The 5,752-nt window shown below is 35.4% G+C and overlaps 1 long non-coding RNA gene across 1 annotated transcript; it reads left to right on the top strand.

Annotated features, from left to right (window-relative positions):
- The first annotated feature begins 3,705 nt into the window (after window positions 1-3,705).
- LOC131606414 (uncharacterized) lies at window positions 3,706-5,135 on the top strand. Its single transcript, XR_009284833.1, has 2 exons — window positions 3,706-4,338; window positions 4,882-5,135. It is a non-coding gene; the product is annotated as an uncharacterized LOC131606414 (long non-coding RNA).
- The last annotated feature ends 617 nt before the right edge of the window (window positions 5,136-5,752 follow it).

The following is a 5,752-nucleotide window of genomic DNA, read 5'->3' as shown; positions in this document are numbered from 1 at the left end:
GTGTAAGTATTACCTTATCACTCAGATGGAAAAGTGTGTCTGAGGATGATAAGTTCGGTAGATGGTATGCATCCCTACAGTGTTGATCAGTGTGATCACACTATGGATTGTGTAATTGTATTACTCAGTTGTTAAGTGTATTATATAGGTTGTACCTCAATGTTCTATTGTTGTTAACCTTATGGTGATATAGCGAGTGATATCCTTTTGGATGGTCAAATGATACGTAAGAACTGGGATTTGAATGTATGAAACATGTTTCCTGTTGGTTATGTCAGATGGATTTTTGAGGATTGACTGATGGTAATGTTAATTGAGAGCTGGAAAGTCAGGTGAATGACTCTTATACGAGCTGGTTACTTGAGGTATGTTTTCGAGGACGAAAACTCTTTTAGTGGGGGAGAGTTGTAACACCCCATATTTTCTAATTTTAATTTAATTGGAAATTAAATTATTATTTGGAATTATTCGGTATTTTGTGGAATTATTTAGAAAGAATTATGAGATGGGCTATTGGGCCAAGTGTAGTGTTAGTAAAGAGGGGGTGCTATGCCCTTTACTAATTAAAATGTTATTTTTCATAAATAATAAGGAAAATTGGGAGAAAGGAAAAAGGAACGTGAAAAGCAGAGCAGAGGAGATGAGAGAATGGAAAGCTGGTACGTGAAGAGGAACAAAGAGGAAAAGAACCAATCAAGAATCTTTGGCTAAGGTAAGGGGGGACTCTTTGGTTATCATCTATTATCGTGTTCTTAGATAATATTGATTAGGGATGTTGTTGAGTCAATTGGATTATATGGTAGGTTTGGGGAGGTTATGAATCGATGAAAATTGCATGGATTATTGATTGATTTATGTGTTGTTTTGATGTGTGATGATGAATAATGATGCAATTGATGATTAACTTCCTGTATATGATGTTTGGAGTTAGTTTTGGACTCAAATTGGGCGAGATCGCAGGATCTGACGCAGACCCGAAAGTCTGTGAAATCGCCAGTTCGCGCCGCGTTCCAGTGTTGGCGCCGCGAAGGCGTACTTATTTTCTCGTTTCGCGCCGCGTGCATATGTTGCGCCGCGAACTCGTTTGTGTGGTTCAGGTCGCGCCGCGAACCTTGGTTGCGCCGCGTGCTGTAGCGACGGTTGTTTTCTTGGAAAAGTTAAATGATGTGTAACTTTGGAACCGTAGGTCTGTTTTTAGTGTCGTTTCGAGCACGATGAATCTTACGAGATGGTCTACGTGTTTAAATGATGGAATGAGGTGTGAATCCAAATATTTTTAAATATGATTTTTATTTCTTGGTGAATGATGTATTGTACATATATGTGATGAGATGTGTTAAATACATGCTATGTTGAAATATTAATCATGTGACGATTTGTTTAATTGGATGATGTATTGTTGACATATATGATGAAATGTGACAATATAAGATGTTGTTTTGAAAAACATTATGATGTGATGATTTGTTGAGAATTATATGATGATGATTGATTGTTGTGGAATGATGTGGATACATGTGTGTTCTTTTTATTGATGATGATGATTGATGTGGACACATTTACGTTCTTTAATGATGATGATGATGATTGATTGTATTTGAATGATGCTAATGTATATAAACATACTTTGATGATGATGATGTTGATGATGATGATGAAATGAGTATTTGACGATGTTACTCATTAGACTTGACGATGGTATAAGTATGTTCATGTATGTTTGCATTCATTCATGTTCATTGATGATACTGTATCCATAAGGGTGTGTTGGATCAGTGAAGGGCATGATTCCCATTGTGTGGAATCTGTACTGGCAGGGCCGTATCTTGATGATGTTGGATCGGTCATGGGTTATTCCCATTTGATGAGGTTGGTACCACATGCATAGTGTCAGTTCATACATATGCATACTTTTATAACATGATTGGAAGTATTTCAGTGTTATAAATATTGATGATGTGTTGGTTGCGTATTTTGTTGAATTAATGTTGAGTATAATTGCCAGTTTGAAAGATGTGTTCTGTTGGCATTTTTTTAAATGATGGACGTTCCTGATAATCTGAATATGATGAAATTGGGTGAATGATATAACTATGATGTGTTGTTATTTAAGATGCAATAACATTTGTTAACTGTGATGAGACTCACCCTTACTGTTGACATTTTCAGATTGAGGATGTAGCGCTAAGAAATACTCGAGGTGCTTTCACACTCGAAAAAGAACAGAGTCGCCACCGATCTTTATTTATTCCAAAAGAAGGAAAGGGAAAATGCCGAATAAAACCCATAAAAAACAGATGGATATGACGGTCAACGCGACCAAATTAGGGTTCGGGAGTCGGTTAGGCAAGGGGAAGGTATTAGCACCCCTCACCTCCATCGTACTCGATGGGACCCATTTAGTTAGTTTTATGAATGAGTGTTTGCATGATGTTTACGTTCTTTAGCTTATTAATCGAGAAAAAAGATAAAAGAAAAGGTTTTTAGAGTTTTTTTATTATTATTGTGAAGAAAAAGAAAAGATTTTTTATTATTATGCTCGCCAAGACATTTGTATCTTGTGCCTACGTATTCCCTCGTGCAATGGGAAAGTCAGAGTGATCGTAGTTCGGATAAAAAACTACGAGTTCATTGGTTAATTCTATGAAGGATGTTTTTGGTTCAAAGGATCAAAGGTATTCAAGAGGTGTGCACCCCTTGTCACTTAATCACTTTGATTTAATTAAGAAAGATTTTTAATATTTGATTCAAAGGATAAAAGGTATTCAAGAGGTGTGCACCCCTTGTCAGTTGTCACTTAATCACTTTGATTTGATTAAGAAAGATTTTTAATATTTGATTCAAAGGATAAAAGATATTCAAGAGGTGTGCACCCCTTGTCACTTAATCACTTTGATTTGATTAAGTAAGATTTTTTAATCGTGATTCAAAGGATCAAAGGTATTCAAGAGGTGTGCACCCCTTGTCACTTAATCACTTTGATTTAATTAAGAAAGATTTTTAATATTTGATTCAAAGGGTCAAAGGTATTCAAGAGGTGTGCACCCCTTGTCACTTAATCACTTTGATTTAATTAAGAAAGATTTTTAATATTTGATTCAAAGGATCAATGGTATTCAAGAGGTGTGCACCCCTTGTCACTTAATCACTTTGATTTAATTAAGAAACATTTTTTAAAAACTTAATTAACGCGTTTTAGACCAAAAGATCAAGGTATTTAAGAGGTGTTCACCCCTTATCACTCGACCTTTCGGCATGATTAAGAAAATGGTTTTCGAAAGGAAAAAACTCGACGTTGGATCGAGAAACTATTCAAGATGACTTGACATTGGACCAAGACTTATTGAAATTTGTTTGAAATGAAAGAATTTAATACAAGATCAAGCATACGAGCATCACAAGCGACACTTTAGACGTGCCTCTAAGGAGAACTAAAATGTTCTACGAAGAGATTTAAATTTTCAACAAAGTTCTTTTTTTTTTATAATGTCCTAAAAAAGAAAAGGAATATTTTTTTTGTAATTTTTATGAACATCTAATATCCTAATGAATCAAAACTATTTAATTTTAATTACCAAACAAAATATAAGACAAAAAAACAAGCAAATAGTGGGCCAGGAAGATTGAAACTTATGGTGAGGCCCATGACAAGAACAAAAGAAAGAAAAGCTCAGCAACACAAATGATGATGGGTCGGGTTGATTGGATCCAATCTTATTAAAATAACAAAAACGCCTAAACCCAATTAAACCAAAGAAAGCCCTAATTTCTTCTGAAACGATGAATCCTTCCTCTAATCTCACGCTAAAGTTTCCAGAAGAAAAGGTCTTCATCCTCTTGCTCTCTCTCGATCTCGTTCCTCAAATCTTTCTTACGATGAACAAACAACACAAAAGTCTCTCCTCTCTGTTTTTTTTCTCTACGCGAAAACGAAAACGAAAACTCCTCATCCTCACACTTCTTGGTTTTGATTGCTTCGCTCAAACAAACAACAACATGAACAATACCCTTATCTCGCAGAAAACCCTAAATGCCCCATGACTCTCATTATACATCAGTGGAGATACAAATTACAAGATGAAGCGTAAATCAAACAGAAAACAACAAAAGAGTCTTAATCATCTCACCATCTCTCTCGATTTCTCACAGTTTCAAAGCAAATCAACATTCAAACAAACACATAAACCCAATCCCTAAATCAATCCCGAAACCCCATATTTCATTCGTTTGTTCAGAGATTACAACATACAGCAACAATATTCAATGGAAACGAAACAGAAAAGAGTTACCAGCTATGGCCAACGAATCAGCTTTGGTGGGCTTCAGGAACACTTTCAGGTATGTTCTTTTTACATTGTTCTTCTTCTCGGTCTCTTCTATCCGCCTCTCTTATGATGCTGGTTGTTACGTGGGTGGTTTAGCTCGGGTCTGATGGAGCTTAAAGATGATGTTCTACTGACCTTTATCAGAACTTTAGTGTCTTAGGTTTTTTTGGATGGAATTTTAGCAGAGTGAGTTTAGGGTTGTTGCTGTGTGAGAGTTGCCATGATGGTGAGGTTTTGTGATTGAAAATAGGCAGAGTTTTGAGTGGTTAAGGTTTATTGAGTTTCGAGGGTGATTTTCTACAGAGGTTTATTGTTATGGTTGTGGTGGCTGCCGATTCCTTTTTTTTCTAGGGTTTACCAGTATTTATACAGAGAGTCTTCAAGGATTGGAGGGAAGAGAGGTTTGAACAAAATTCTGGCTTTGGTAATTCTGAGCAATGCTTTTCTTGATTCCCCACTACTTTCTTTTTCTCTCCCCAATTTAATGCAAATTTTGTTGTCTTGCTGCAAACCTTTTCTTTCATATGGCATTCTGACTTTGCTCTTTCTGTGACAGCTTTTTGTTTTGGTCAATTCGGGTAACTTTTGGCTTGGTGCACACAGCAGGCAGCAGACAGAAGGCTTTGGGCATAGTTTCAGCAGCCACAATGGGCTTAGCAGCAACAACTTAGGGCCTTTTTAAAGTTTAGGTTTAGGGATGATTTTATGTAACAGCTTGTACACTTATTTGTAAACATTTCAAATGACTAAGAACTTTTAGCAAAAAGTCTTGTAATTCCTTGTAATTTTTCAAATGAAATTTTGAATGAAGATTCTACCCTTTTGTGAGAACTAATTGCATTTGAATACCAATTGTTGTTGAAATGTTCAAAATGGAATTAAAATGTGATCTTTCTTTTTTCCTTGTAAGATGCAACGCCATTTGAAATTGAATGGAATGCCTTGGGATTTTGAATGAACTTGCCCTCATGTTTAGATTCATGGACTTTGTATTTAGATGACAAGTATTCTTTATAACTTAAAGAAATTATCTTATAAGTTAACTTATAATATTGTCAAAAGCGTACAATCTTTATTTCCCGAACCTTTGAATCAAACATTCGCTGCTCTTATGTGAAATTAGTGCTTAATCTTGAATTCTCAAACTCAAAGAAACATAACTTCACCCTAAACCAATAATCATGACCAAAAATGATTCTTGAATTGATAAATTGGATCAACATATTGATGAAATAGAAAACCCTAATTTCTTTCCCCTAGAAATAACACTTGAATCACACTCAATTGACATACCCAGTTTGAACCATGCAGAAACCTTGATTTTGTACAAATGTCGATTATTTGAACTCATGCCTTAGTGAGTGAATGAATGATATGCAAATGATCTAGTGGAATGAAATGTATGGGGCAAAAATTGGGGTATGACA

This window comes from Vicia villosa, linkage group LG5 (genome assembly GCF_029867415.1).
Source record: "Vicia villosa cultivar HV-30 ecotype Madison, WI linkage group LG5, Vvil1.0, whole genome shotgun sequence".
NCBI lineage: Eukaryota > Viridiplantae > Streptophyta > Magnoliopsida > Fabales > Fabaceae > Vicia > Vicia villosa.
This window is presented reverse-complemented; position numbering and strand designations above follow the sequence as displayed.